The sequence below is a fragment of the Setaria viridis genome, chromosome 7, assembly GCF_005286985.2.
Source record: "Setaria viridis chromosome 7, Setaria_viridis_v4.0, whole genome shotgun sequence".
NCBI classification, from domain to species: Eukaryota; Viridiplantae; Streptophyta; class Magnoliopsida; order Poales; family Poaceae; genus Setaria; species Setaria viridis.
The window spans coordinates 24,631,540-24,645,049 of record NC_048269.2 but is presented as its reverse complement, the minus strand read 5'-3'; the positions used below and the strand labels follow the sequence as shown (position 1 = coordinate 24,645,049).

The window sequence follows — 13,510 nt, the reverse complement described above, 5'->3', positions numbered from 1 at the left end:
CGTGCTAGGTTTTGTGGGAACTCAAAAGATACATTGGAAGCATGATAGGACCTGAAATGTATGAAGCAACGAGATGATCTACATCTGGAAAACAGAGATAAAGGACGGCACTACTTACATCCTACCAGTTACCCTCTCAGTAAGGAAGGTAAGGATAGCATGTTTGACTACATGAATAGTATCAAGGTTCTGTCTGGGTACTCCTCGAATATAAAGAGAATAATAAATATGAAAAAAAGAAGTTCATAAATCTAAAGGTCCATGACTGTCATATTTTGATGACCCAGTTGCTTCCGGTTGCACTGAGTGTTATTCTACTAGAGAATGTACGATTAACACTCGTAAAGCTATGCACGTTTCTCAATGCGATTTCGCAGAAGGCAATCAATCCAACCAAGCTACAGAATGATATGGTACAATGTCTTATCAGTTTTAAATTGGTATTTTCACCATCCTTCTTCAATATTATGACGCACCTCTCTATTCACCTAGTCAAAGAATACTATTCTCGGTCCAGTATTCCTGCACAATATGTGGCCTTTCGAGAGTTTCATGTCAGTCTAAAAACTATGTTCTTAATCGTGCCTGTACAGAAGGAGGCATCGCCAAGGGATATGGAACAAAGGAGATCATTGAGTTTTGTATTCAATTGGGGTTCCAACATCACGCCACGAGGGGATGCTATGGGGAACGGACACCCTTGGAAGAAAATCAAGTTTAAGTAATGATAGTGATTTGTTCCATAAAGCACACTTCACGATTCTGCAATAATCATCATTTGTGGCTTCGTATATCGAGGAACACAAACAGATTCTATTTTTTCAATACCCGACAAAATTCGATGCCTAAATTATACGTCATCACATGGATACTTTTCCCTCTTGGTTGCATCAACACCTTACGAGTAACTCCGTGATTTACAAACAATTTTCTTAGTTAGCCAGGGGATCTTCTAGCACAATCGTGAAGTTCCAAGGTTACGAGATAAATGTTATACATTTTACACGAGAGCCCAAGACAAAAAAAAGCACTAATCAAAATAGTGGTGTCCATATAGATGACATAGACAACAACAGGAGCAAGGACTTGTATTAAGGTTTCATAGAGGAGATCTAAGAACTCGAATACAGACCGTTGAACATCCCTCTATTTCATTACCAATGGGTGAAGCTAACTGGAGGTGGCGTAACGAAAGATCAGTATGAAATAACAATAATGGATCCGGCCTAACCATTCGTCCTTTCTTATGATGTGCATCAGGTTTTCTATGTGAAGGACATGTCTCGCGAACCTAAGAAAAATTCAGAAGATAAAGAAAAATCATGTGAGCCAAATCGCCACATCCATGGGAGCCAAATCGCCACATAGTTCTTCCAAGTAAAAGAAAAATCGTGGGAGTCGAGGACAAAACTGACCAGTTAGATGATTATGATCAGTTTGATAGCATGCCTCCATTCACTGTCGAAGTTGATCCAAGCATCATGCTAGCCAAACAAGAGGCTCCATACTTACACCGCGATCATGACCAAGTAACTTTCGTCAAGAAAGTTTTCTAACGTTACATTGTAATGCACTAAATATGGTGCACCTTTATGTAATGCTCTATAGCCATCAGAACCTTTTAATTATATCTTAATATTTTATGGTGAACCTTTTTTCAAAAAATACAAACAATGTTAACTTAACCACATACATCAATTGTATTTTTGCGCGTTGAAATAATTTAATTAAAGAGTTTGTTGATCAATTGATGCATTAAAATAATTATTTTAGAAACTTATTATTTAACTAGTATAGAATTAATGACTAATTCAAACTTATTTTAAATATAATTACTAATTTAATATATTTTGGCATGTTCAAAATATGTAATTTTTTATTTTTCTTTAAAAACAGTAGTACAAAACAACTTAAAACATATATAAATTAAAACTACAAAACCAGCATGAAACGAAAAGGAGGCCCCCTAGTCTCGGTTGCAAAGGACACCCGGGACCGGGGGGGGGGGGGGGGGGGGACGACACAACTACCTCTTCTCCGCCTCCTTCTTCCTCCTCATTTCACTCCCCCGATCCGCCACCTCTCGTGCTCCGCCGCGTACGCCGCTGCCCCACATCTTCGCGCCACCCGTTCTCCTCCTCGACTGCTGCCGCCGCGCCTCCCCATCGACATTCAGCGCCGACATTCCCTACGCCGCCCATTCTCCTCCACAGCCGCGACGCGACCCCCACTCGCCTAGCCGGCCCGCCGCTGCCTCACCGTGCATCGTCGTTGTCCCCCCGGCCGTTGCATCATCATCGTCCCCCTAGCCGTCATGCCGCCGGCCGGTAGCTCCTCCACGGCGCGCCCATCGACGCCCTGACGCCCCATTCTCCTCCTTCGCCGGCCGCCCCTCCGCCTCCTCCGCCGGCTCCGCGGTGTGGCGCCCTCCCAGTCGGGCGCCCTCTTCCTCCCCCGGCCTGTCAGCTTCTCCCCCACCACACGGTGTCGTGCGCTGAGCACCCGGACACCGGCACCACTGCAGCAGCACCGCCGCCATCCACCATCGCCTGGCCCCCTTCCCGACGTCGGGTCTTCTACAAGCCGTCCACCGATGCTCGGCCCCTGCACAGCCGTCCGCCTCCGTCGCGGCCCTCTGCGCCGCCGTTCCCGGTACGTATAAAGTTTCCACATTTTGTACATTCTGTAACACGAATATTTCATAACTTATTTTTTCCCACTAAAGTGCTTGATACAGGAACAAGGGAATAATTTATGTGGATACTACGTCTGCGAGCACATGTATCATTTTGTGAGGGACAAGGTGATATCGGATAACATAATTGTACGTAAAATAAAACTATTAATAATTAATTATTTTCTAGCTCCTTATATTTAATTGTTTAGAGAAGAACTCTTGGAGAAGGAGAGGCTTTTGGCAATCCAAGAAACTCTTATAGGATTTCTGGTGGACGAGGTGATAAATCATAAAGGAGAATTTTATTACGATGGACATTGTAGAATGGAGCAACACCACAACGGGAGGATCCTAAGAATGAAGAGGACAAATTATTGTATATATAGTAATAGTATAAATACTAGTTTGATGTGTATAATATACTAAGAATTGTATATATAGTAGTTATATTTAATATTATGCATATACTATCATAAAAAATATATATGACTTGTATACGAGCATATACGTGGAGGTAGTGTACGCTAAGGATGTATACGTATATGTACATGTATATGTATATATGTGTAGCAACAATTAGCATTAATATGGAAAAGAATTTAAAGTAAAAAGAAAAAAAATCTTTCTTTAGTCCCGAATAGTTAGTCCTAATTAGTTTTTCGAGAGATATGAGGTTTATCAACCGGGACTAAAGGTCGGTTTTCCACCTGTGAAAGCTGCATCCAGGGGATGCGCCACGAGAGGTTGCCGTGTTCTTTCTTTGGCGAGGCAAACCAGCGCACCATTTTTCTCACTGCAAACCTATATGGCCGGAGTACTCCGTATGCCGGTGCTCTCCGAGGACTGAATGAATTTCACCGTCGTACTACCGCACAAGCATTCATGCACGATTGCACGGCACCGCACGAAGATTCTGGATATTTTCCGTGAGGAAGAAGGCGAGATCAAGTGATCAAGCTTCCAAGAGGCCGCCGGCGGAGGAACCGCAGCGCGCCGCGTAGCAGGGCTCCAACCCTACACGGCTACACCTGCGGTCAAAATCCCAAACCGAGCTTTCGTCGGACAGCCAAATCGAGTGCCGGAACCCCGCCGAATCCGGGTAACAAATATCGGAAAAAAGCTACGGTTTGTCCGCTAGCCCAGGCTGGTCCCGGCGCGCAGCACGTGTGAGCCGCGCGCGCTCGCCGTCGTTCCCTCGGCGGCAGGGCAGCGCCGCGGCTGGCCAGCGGGTCGTTACCGCCCAAAAGCAGATGGGCCTCACGTAGCCGCGCGCGCAGCTGCATCTGGGGGGAGCCCGCGACGTCGCGCATTGATTGCCGCGCGCGTGCATGCGGCCGTGGCGCGACGCTGTCCTCGCGTCGCGACTCGCGCGCGCCCTGGGGCGGCTGGCAATGGTGACCGCCCGGTCGATCGGCCGCACGCGCGCGCGCTGCCTGGCCGTGGCCGGAGCCGGATGGGGCGTGAACCTGACCGTGGCCGCGATCGGCGAGAAGGGGTGGCGGACGCGCGCCCGTGCCCGGAGCTGCCGTTTTCTTGTGTAGTGCACTGGCCAAACGGATGGCGCGATGACATTGGCGCGCCGCCGTGGGGCTGGCGTCTGGTGGTGAGTTTTGGTAGTACGATTTTTTTTACAAGTACAGTGGTACGACTCGTTCACAGGTGCGGCGTGGCTGTGGGTTTTGAGAAAGACTGGTCGGGATGCGCGGCGGGCACGATAGAACCAGCGGGCTCGGGCTGCCTGCGCATCCCGTCACGACGACACTGGCCGCCTGGCCGGATGTGAAAGCTTCGACAACGAGCCGACGCGGGCCGCTGGCCTCAACCCTCGACCACGAGGATGGCAGCGTGTTCGCTCTGCCCATGGGGTACCACGGGCACACGAGAGGTGCAGGCTTTGGCTGGATTGTTAGAAAATTTGCTGCCAGTCCACGCGAAAATCAACTTCGGATGGCATTTACCCCGGAGGTGGTTTCCTGCCCCGTGGGATCAAATATCAACGGCCGAACGTTTCGAGAGAGAGAAAGCGATTACGGAAGTAATTAAGGACCCGGTGTCCACCTTCCGCCATTTACTGCCGGTATTCTCTCTCCTCCTCATTTTCCCCTCCGTCTCTCTCCTCATCTCTTCCTTTCTCAGTTTCTACCGAGTCCCTAATCCGGCGAGGTGGCCAAGGTGCGGAGGCGGTGGGGCAGGCGGGTCATGACAATGCTCCAGCGGATCCATCGGGCGGCAACGATGTAGCCGCACCTGATCCATGGAGGAGGCGCCAGGATCCCCTCGGCCGCCGGCGGCCTCCATGGAAGATTTCTCCCCGTGCGTCGAGCTACTACAGTGAGGAGCTCGCTGGGGAGGCCGGCGGCGCCACGCGCTTGGAGCCCAGATCCGGTGCAATCCTTGAAAGGTAAGGCCATCGACTTTCGGATCCTCCACCATAGGTGCTCCCCCTCCCCCGCTAGCCTCCCCACGGCGGCGCACGGCTCGACATCGCCGGAGAAGGCATGTGCCATTAGGAGGAGGTAGGGTCCCGCTACGGTCTTTGTGGATCCCCCAAGACCCTAACCTTCCCCACGCGTACAACTACAGCAAGTAATGCGGCGACAAACATGTTATTGCTTGGTGTTTCTTGCGAGATTGGAAGATGTGGATGTTGTGTGTCTGGACATCACTCGAAAACATCTTGAGAAGAGCACAAGATCTGAAATTATGCCTTCCACTATTTTTGAAGATCTGAAAGTAGTTGTTTTTTTATTTTTCTTGCAAGCTCATGCTTTCTAATACAATGAAGTATTTTTATGATTTTTATATGCCTGTAACTTTGTTATGAAATTGCCCTTATGTAACATTTGCGGAAAAAATAGATGGAAGATGTTTGCAGCAACATTCGCGTGGTTCATGTATGTTGAAAAGAAAATTGGTTTGCATATGAATATTTTGATTTTCTTTTGTTCAGAAAATGTGCGCAATAATACGTAGAAACTGTCCTTTTTAAAAAAAGTAGCATTCATTTTTTTAATTTTTATGGAAGTAGTTGAAAATAAATTATCGGAGTAATTTCTACAATATATACCGAAAAAATATATAATGGTTCTTTGGTCCCGCCGGTACCATTATCTCCATGAAACGTTCCGCGCAGACTAAAGATTTTTAGAAATTTGCACTTTTAGTTCTAAGCACCCCAAACAGGTGGATTAAAGTTCGGATTACACCCTTTGGTCCTCTAATTCATAAAATTGGACTAAGGTGTTCTGGGACATCCTTGCTCCTCATTTATCGCTCTCTCCCACCGGCTCCTTCCCGCCCGTCGCCATCGTCGTCATTTTGCTCGCCTCCCCATGCAGCCGTTCCTCCGCTTGCGCCTACCCATCGCTGCTCCCCTCCCCTCGCCGTCGCTGCCTACCTATGCGGGTCCACCGCTGCTTCTTCCCCTCACCTGCGCAGCGGCGCTCGACTGCACCGTTGGAGCTCGCTTGCCCCGCAGCTAGGTCGGCGAAGCTTCAACGTGCGACGGTGCTCGCCCGCCATAGGGTAGAGGTGACGAGAAGGACTGCCGCACCCCATCGGGGTCCTTCAACGGTCAAATCGACGCTCCGCTGCCTCGTTGAGCTTCCCAGCGTCCAAATCAACGCGACGCCACCCGCTTGAGCTCACCTTGCGGTCGAATCGACGAGCCTCCGTCTCGTCGCCGATTCAAGGCTCCTCTGTTCGGGCCAATCCTCCGCTCGCTTCGTTACTCGCCGACACACGAAGGATCTTGCCTACACCGCGCAAGAGTTCGCATGTGGCGGGGTAGGTTAGGCACGTCCGGGCAATGCTCCACCGTCGTCGGAGATGGAGATTAGGTGCGGCGGACAGTGGGCAGAAGTTTCAACCAGCGATAGTTGGAGTTCCGGCGGTAGTAGGTGCTGGGGTAGCAGGAGGGTAGGGAAGAAGGTAAAAGGATTTTTATTTTAATTTAGTTTAGTTCATCTAACGTGGGAATAAAGTTTAGTACCGCACAACACATCCTTCCTCTTTTCTCTCCGCTACGTGTCAGTCGTAAAAGGATACCCGACGGGGCAGGTAAGCTCCGAATTGCCTCGTCCCAGTCCACGCCATTAGAATATAACAAACGCGGCGCGTAACCGCGCTACCCACGTCGATAGCTAGTCTACGTTGAGGACTCCGCCTCACCGTGCGGCCCACACGTGAAACGGTGATTCAATCGGTAAAAAAATCTAGGCTCGGAAGACTCGAGATACCCTCGCTTGCTCTGCTTCGCCCCAAAGTGCAGCGCCGCTTTCTACACCTCCTGCCGTCGCCTGCTGCCCCTTAGCGCCGCGACGGCGACGATGTGTAGCAGTTGCCGCGTTGTGTTGCTCCCCTCCGACTCCTCTTTCCCTGCTTCTGGTTTTGGGCTGATGTTACTGAAGGTGTTTGTTGTGATTTAGAGATTAAATAATTATATATAGATATATATTCATTTTTCTATTTGGATTGGATTTGGAACCTCGATTTGTACATCCTGCCATTGGATCGACATTTACCACCTGATTATTCTTCATAACCCTAACTAATGGTGCTTCCTCGCTCCTGTATGTTTACTACCTTTATCTTCCCGTCTCGTTTTCCAATTCACTCATCCCTCCACGGAGCTCTCATTAATTGATGTTAGTTTTCTCAACCTTTTCCTTTGTACCAGCTCCCACCATGGTATCTGCGGGATATAGTTTGTTAGTAATTAAAGGCGGAACTCCCCTTTTTTTTTTATGCCCGTCTACGTTAGATCACCCTGCACAATGTGGTGTACAACATGTATCAATATATGTCAGGTTAATATTAATCGCCTGTTCTTCTGTACTACCTAATTCGCGCAGGGGCGCGCGCAAGACACTAGTTGTTTACTCTTGTTGTTTTGCGAATCGATACTTGAGACGCTGTGAGTCTGTGACGTGATCAAACTGTTTATGGCGAAAAGGTGTGACGTATATATGATGCCATGAGTGGTACTATGGTAGGCAAGCTAGGATTTTTGTTTCCTTGAGTGGGCTAGTTGGAAGGGTCGGATGTGAAAGATAGTTGGAAGGGTCCAAGAATGAGAACCTGGCGTGGTGTAAATCTAGTTCACCTTCACTATCTCAAAGGAAATATCCTCACACAAACTGTTTTTCACACAAACTATTTTTCTGTTGTTGAAACAAGACGCTATGAACGCCGAACTATAACAGTCGTTTCACTTTAAAGTATCCTCTACTGCGCTGCATCATACCTCTTTTTCACCTTATAAGGACATGGTGTTCTTGCACGCTGTACATTGGATACGACCTCACGCGGATGTAATTTTGGCATTAAGATCAGCTAATAGTTTCTCTCATCCCGAACTCTGTTGGGGTGTTTGAAGCATTTCTTCGTTCCATTATAGTTTATCTCTTAGAGCTTGAGGTCATAACCATGTTTTATTGAAAAAAAGGAGAATGGATGGCGCAATTTTGTGTGGATCTATAATTTTTTTAAGAATAAAGTGAGAAAAGAACATCAATTAAAATCTATTCGACTTGAAGGACATGGATACAGATGGAGTTTGACTGATATTCGACTTTCGACCCTTCCACAGGCCACAACCCTGTTCTATACTGAACTATGGTGAATATGAAAAGTTGTTTCTTCGGCTCTTCCTCACGTATCATTGTCAGTTGCCATCTGTCAAGCGTGACGCAGCTTGTTGTTAGTCCGTCCATCGCTGTCACTCGTGAGGAGGTTGCCGTGTTGGTTCTTGTGGTTGTGGAGGAGCAATGCTACGGCCTACGGCCCCCGAAAATGACTGAGGAATTAGAGGACGGAGGAAGGTCCAGGATATTTGCACTGATTTGGGCCGTGCCGTGCGAAGTGAATGGGAGGCATGGGCATGGCCCATCCAGGTGGCCCAAAAATCCCCCCACCCGCGCGTGCATGCAGGCCTAGATTTCCGAGAACGAACGCAGTACCAAACCAAGCCTTTTGGGCCTTCAGCAAAGCCCACTTACCAACAGGTTTGGAGGCGAGTATTAGTATTAGCCGATCAGAACGACGAACGGTTTGTCGTGTTCTCAAAGGAAAAAAAAACACATTCTTTGATTTGCTGGTGCCAGGGAATGCACGATGCATCAGACGAGGGAAAGTGATAGGTTCCGTCAAATAAAAAAAAAATGGTACCGTACGCCATCACAGCCACCAGCTCTGCACGGCCCAACCTCACTGTTTCAGCGTGCATCTCGCAGCTTCCGGGGTCCGGCCAGGGGGTAAAAGGCAAGCGAAGCATCGTGAGAATCGATCGAAGTATCAATTCAGGCGCCCCCATCAGAGTTCGTCAGCTCCAGGGCTGGGCTCACCAAAGACAAGCGTTTTCGATCCGTGCATCCGCGCCTCTCCCCCCGCAACGGGATCGGATACAGGATAATGGGGAAGGGCCGAGTGGTCGCGTCGAACCAGCAGACAAATCTGCAGAGCCGACGTCGCGCTAGTGCGGTACTGTGTTTCCTACTGTGGAGAGTTAGAAACTGCACTGGCAAGTATTAAATTACGAGCTAGACTTATGAGCCGGCTGAAAAGCTGAAACGGCTAATTTGTTGTGAGAGAAAAATAGTTCGTTCGATAGTACATTTCCGGCAGCGGCTGTCCTGCTCGTATCGGCGTATGGCCGTGCTTTGGGGGAGGCCAGTGGCCAGGCGAGGCGACTGGGGCGATCGATGTGACGCTACTTCGCGTCGCGAGCTGGCGTCGAACAATCACAAAAGTTCGGATGCCTGCATCCAAAAGTCTACACCACGAGCTGACGCGGGATAACACTGATGACTGAAGGAAGGACACAAGGACTACTGTCTGCTGACATGCACGTACATGATCGACTTCCCGGTACAGAAGTACTACTAGTCGAGGCTCGATGTTGTACTGTGCTTGGACCAAGTTGCCAAGGGTACATGTATATCCAGCTCCAGTGTGTTTTGCTAGCCAGGACGCTATCTGCATCATCCGACCTTGTGCAACCTCTCAGCGCTGCAGATGCAAATGCAGCAGTGGGTCAACCGCTGCCGCTCACTGCTGCAGGCTGCAGCCAACCAAAGAGGCAAAGACGCAGGCTGCAGGCGGAACGCAAAACATGGAGAAAATGTGCGCCGCTGACGCTCGTCCAAGAGCCGCAAGGCCGCTCGCGCCTTTCCACGGTCTCGCACCCCGAAGGCAGGCACACCGCCCCCCGGAGCGCGCGTGCAGCGGCGCAGGCGGTCCGCTGTAGCTGCGGCACGAGTCCATGCCGTCTCCGTGACCGGCACGGAGATCCGCGCGCGCGCCCAACATTCCGCGCCCGATGCGGCGGCGGCCGAAATAGCCATGCCAAAAATTCCTCAGCCGCCCACATGGTGGGGTGTGGCAGTGCTGCGACCCATCGCGAGCTGGATCCACACGGCCCAGCAGGCACCCAGTAGTCCACCAAGACAGACCACCCCCCGCCGATCGGACCGATCCATTCCCCAGCTCGTGGGCGCACGCAGCGCTGTTAAAACCTGCCCTGGGCGTAACCGGACGGGGAAAAGCTCCGTCCGATCGGACGGAGAGACGAGTTATATATTCCACCGCCCTCGCGGCACTTTGCCCGCATCGCAATCTCCACACAAACCAACGCTGCAGGGCTGCGCCACCAAGCAAAGGAGAGCTGCAGCTGCGCACCGTTTGCTCTTGGCACCATCTCCTGCTCTCCGAGTCTCGGACGCGGATGGCTGCGGTGGTGGTCGCCGTGGAGGCCGCGGTGGCGAGCGGGGCCTGCAAGGGCAGGTCGTCGTACCTGGTGAGGAGCCTCTACTGGAGGCTGCGCGCCGGGCTGCGGAGGCTGCACTCGGAGCGGGCGGGGAGGTGGCGCAGGGGCGGCAGCCGGTTCAGCAGCTTCCACTACGACGCCCTCAGCTACGCCCTCAACTTCGACGACGGCCACGGCTCCGCTGACTTCGTGCGGTGACAGGCTGACCTTGCTGCGGATCGCCTCGGAGTACTACTAGCTAGCTAACGGTGTTGGATTTCTTAGCTAGTTTAGGCAAAAGCCAATCGATCAAAGGAGTGGGTCGGAGGTGCGTCGCCGTTTTCTAGCTGCTTAATGGGCATTTCTTTTTTCGAGTCGACGGTGTCAAACGATGCATCCGTTCTTGATTCTTGTAGCTTCTGTTGCGCCGTGCTGTTTATTATATATAGCAGGTCTGGTCATTCCATTGTTGCATGTCATGATGTCAAGATGCATATGAGAGGATTAGAGAACACGATGAGTTTATACAAAGGGCTATCGTGCGAACAGGAAGCAGAGAGTAAGAAAAACGGATTTGAAGGCACGATCATTAGACGATACTCCTAGCAACCAGTTCCAGCGAAAGAAATGAGTTGAGACTGAAGACTGAAGGCTCCGAACCCCTCCTACGTCGGCTTCTTTGAACAGTAGTCAAGTATCATCAGTCCGGAAAAAAATTGCGTACACAGCGCCTGAGTACCGCTTTCGCTCTCGTGGGAAACGACTGTGCAGATTGCAGTGGGAACAAGAACAACGTACCAGCGAGTTCGCCCATCTTCGGATGATCTCATGCGTTCGCACCATAGTCAAAGGTGACGACCACGACGCGAATCGTGATCTCTTCGGGGCGCGGGCAAAGCTTAGGTGGTGGTTGAATCTGGGGAATTCCATTCCATCTCACGAAAGGGCAAAAGGAGTAAAAGCGAAAGGTCCCCTCGTCACTGTCCCCTTTCTCCTCTCTGATTTTTTACTTTCACATTTTCCTTTTACATCGCGATCTGCCTGCCGAGAAGCGCAAGAGCGTAACATACTAACATGGCATGGAACTTCTGTTGCCCGATGAACTCAAAACCTTATAATGTTCCCGTCTGAAATTATCCTCGGAAGTCTGTACTCTGTAGAGCTTCAGACAGAGGTAATCTGATGCAGCATAGTTCAATCAAGGGTGTTGCCATTTGCTTGCTGCATGCACGACAGAGCAACAAATTACTTATGAATGTACACCGTCAACCAGCAAATTTTTTTGTGGGGTAGGAAGCGCATGATCTGGGATTAACTTTGAGGCCCATGGTCTTACATGCTCGTTTGTGCTTTTACTTAGTCAGTATACTCCTAATTCAGTGCAGAAGCAAAAAAAAAAACTCTGGAGATGCGGGGGATCGAACCCCGTGCCTCTCGCATGCAAAGCGAGCGCTCTACCATTTGAGCTACATCCCCTAGCGTTAGATCCATATTAATTATTGATATCTATATTTAATCGGATCTCACATGGGCCTAATCATATTTCCCAATAGTGGGTACTCTGTTCCCACATGGGCCGATGTTGTTCCCGGGCTTCCCCTCCTTGCCAAATGATGGGCCATATGCCGCCCACTCTCTCTCTTCCTTGGAAATTCTTGCGGTACAACTTCCAAGTCCATTTCCACTACCCATCAGCATTCGTAAGACCTACCAAGTACCAACTATTTTAGAAATTCAACGAATATTGAAAACCAGGTAACAATCTGTGAATCCATTTCAGTCCGGCTAATCTTAGCTAGGGTGGATCTAGACGCACTCGCTAATACTCCCCCCTCCTCAATTATAAATTTTTTTAATTCATAAATGTTATTATGTATTTGGATATAAGTTATATCTAAGTGCATAGTAAAATCTATGAATTAAAAAAAAAAGTTAAAATCACCTTATAGTTTGGGACAGAGAAACTCTTTGCTTAGTCCAATGACTAATTCTAACCAGCCCGCTAATAGATTAACTGAGTGGATCTAAGCGGGTCTATCAGTAGCGTTTAAAACCATATAATAATAGTTAAAACCATCTGGTGAACTATCACTAATTGGCAAATATCCATTTTTGGGTAACAGTACTCATGATTCGCCAACGTAAACACTGACTTCATGATCCGTCAGCAGCACTGCCACAATTTCGTTCCAGGAAAGAGCCATCTCAAAAAAAAAAAAAAGCAATGAACCATCCATCCAGATTCTTCCGCGATAGTAGGACTACTTCTTGACTTTGTTTAACTGATCACGCCACCACGGAACGAGCTCGGCAGATTCCTTGTAATGGAGCGAAGGATTTCCGCGATCAACATCACCGCAGATCCTTCTTTTTCCTCGTCCTACTCCCATCTCCGTGCAGCAAAGCCGGAGAGCGCCACAAGTGTCGCCACGCCGGTGCACCGCGAGGCCACGAGGCCCATGACCGGCCGCCGGCCAGAACAAAATTAAGGGGAACACGGCTTAAGTTGGGAGCTTTCTAATCGCCATTAACTTGGTTGCCGCGTAGTATGCTTCGTCAGTCCAGTCCAGTCGGTGCACGGGATTTGCGACTTTTATGGATTTGGAATGAGCATCGTTGTGACAGCTCGGCTCACTGATTGGCCATGTTTTGTATAGTTAGCATCTTTGTACTCCAAAGTGTGAGGAAGGACCTTTCTGGTTGGAATTTTGCTGTCATGCTGGTCTTTATCAGTTTCGTCGACCATACTATACACAAAAAAAAAAAATTAGGGAAAACCGTTGCGTCTTATTGTGATACTAGTGTGTCTTCACACGTATGTACTAGCTTTAAAATGATCTTAAATAGATGAATTAATAAACCCTTTCCCGTTACATTTGCTAGTTTGGTTACTTCTGTTTTGCGGAGAGCAGGAATTTGCACTAAACGTAATAAAATGCAGTACGGAGGACAGTTAAGTATTTGTTTACGTACTGAATACGATTTCAGCTCATATTTGAGACAACAAAGAAATATGAAATATAATCCTGTCCTCCGGAGAAGATCCCATACAGGCACACAGGGCCACTGATGTGAGAAGACGGGAGCAA

General features: G+C 49.1%; 1 non-coding gene across 1 annotated transcript; it reads right to left on the bottom strand.

The window, feature by feature from the left end:
- Positions 1–11,824: 11,824 nt before the first annotated feature.
- On the bottom strand, positions 11,825–11,897 carry TRNAA-UGC (transfer RNA alanine (anticodon UGC)). The gene has a single exon. It is a non-coding gene; the product is annotated as a tRNA-Ala (tRNA).
- Between the last annotated feature and the right edge of the window lie 1,613 nt (positions 11,898–13,510).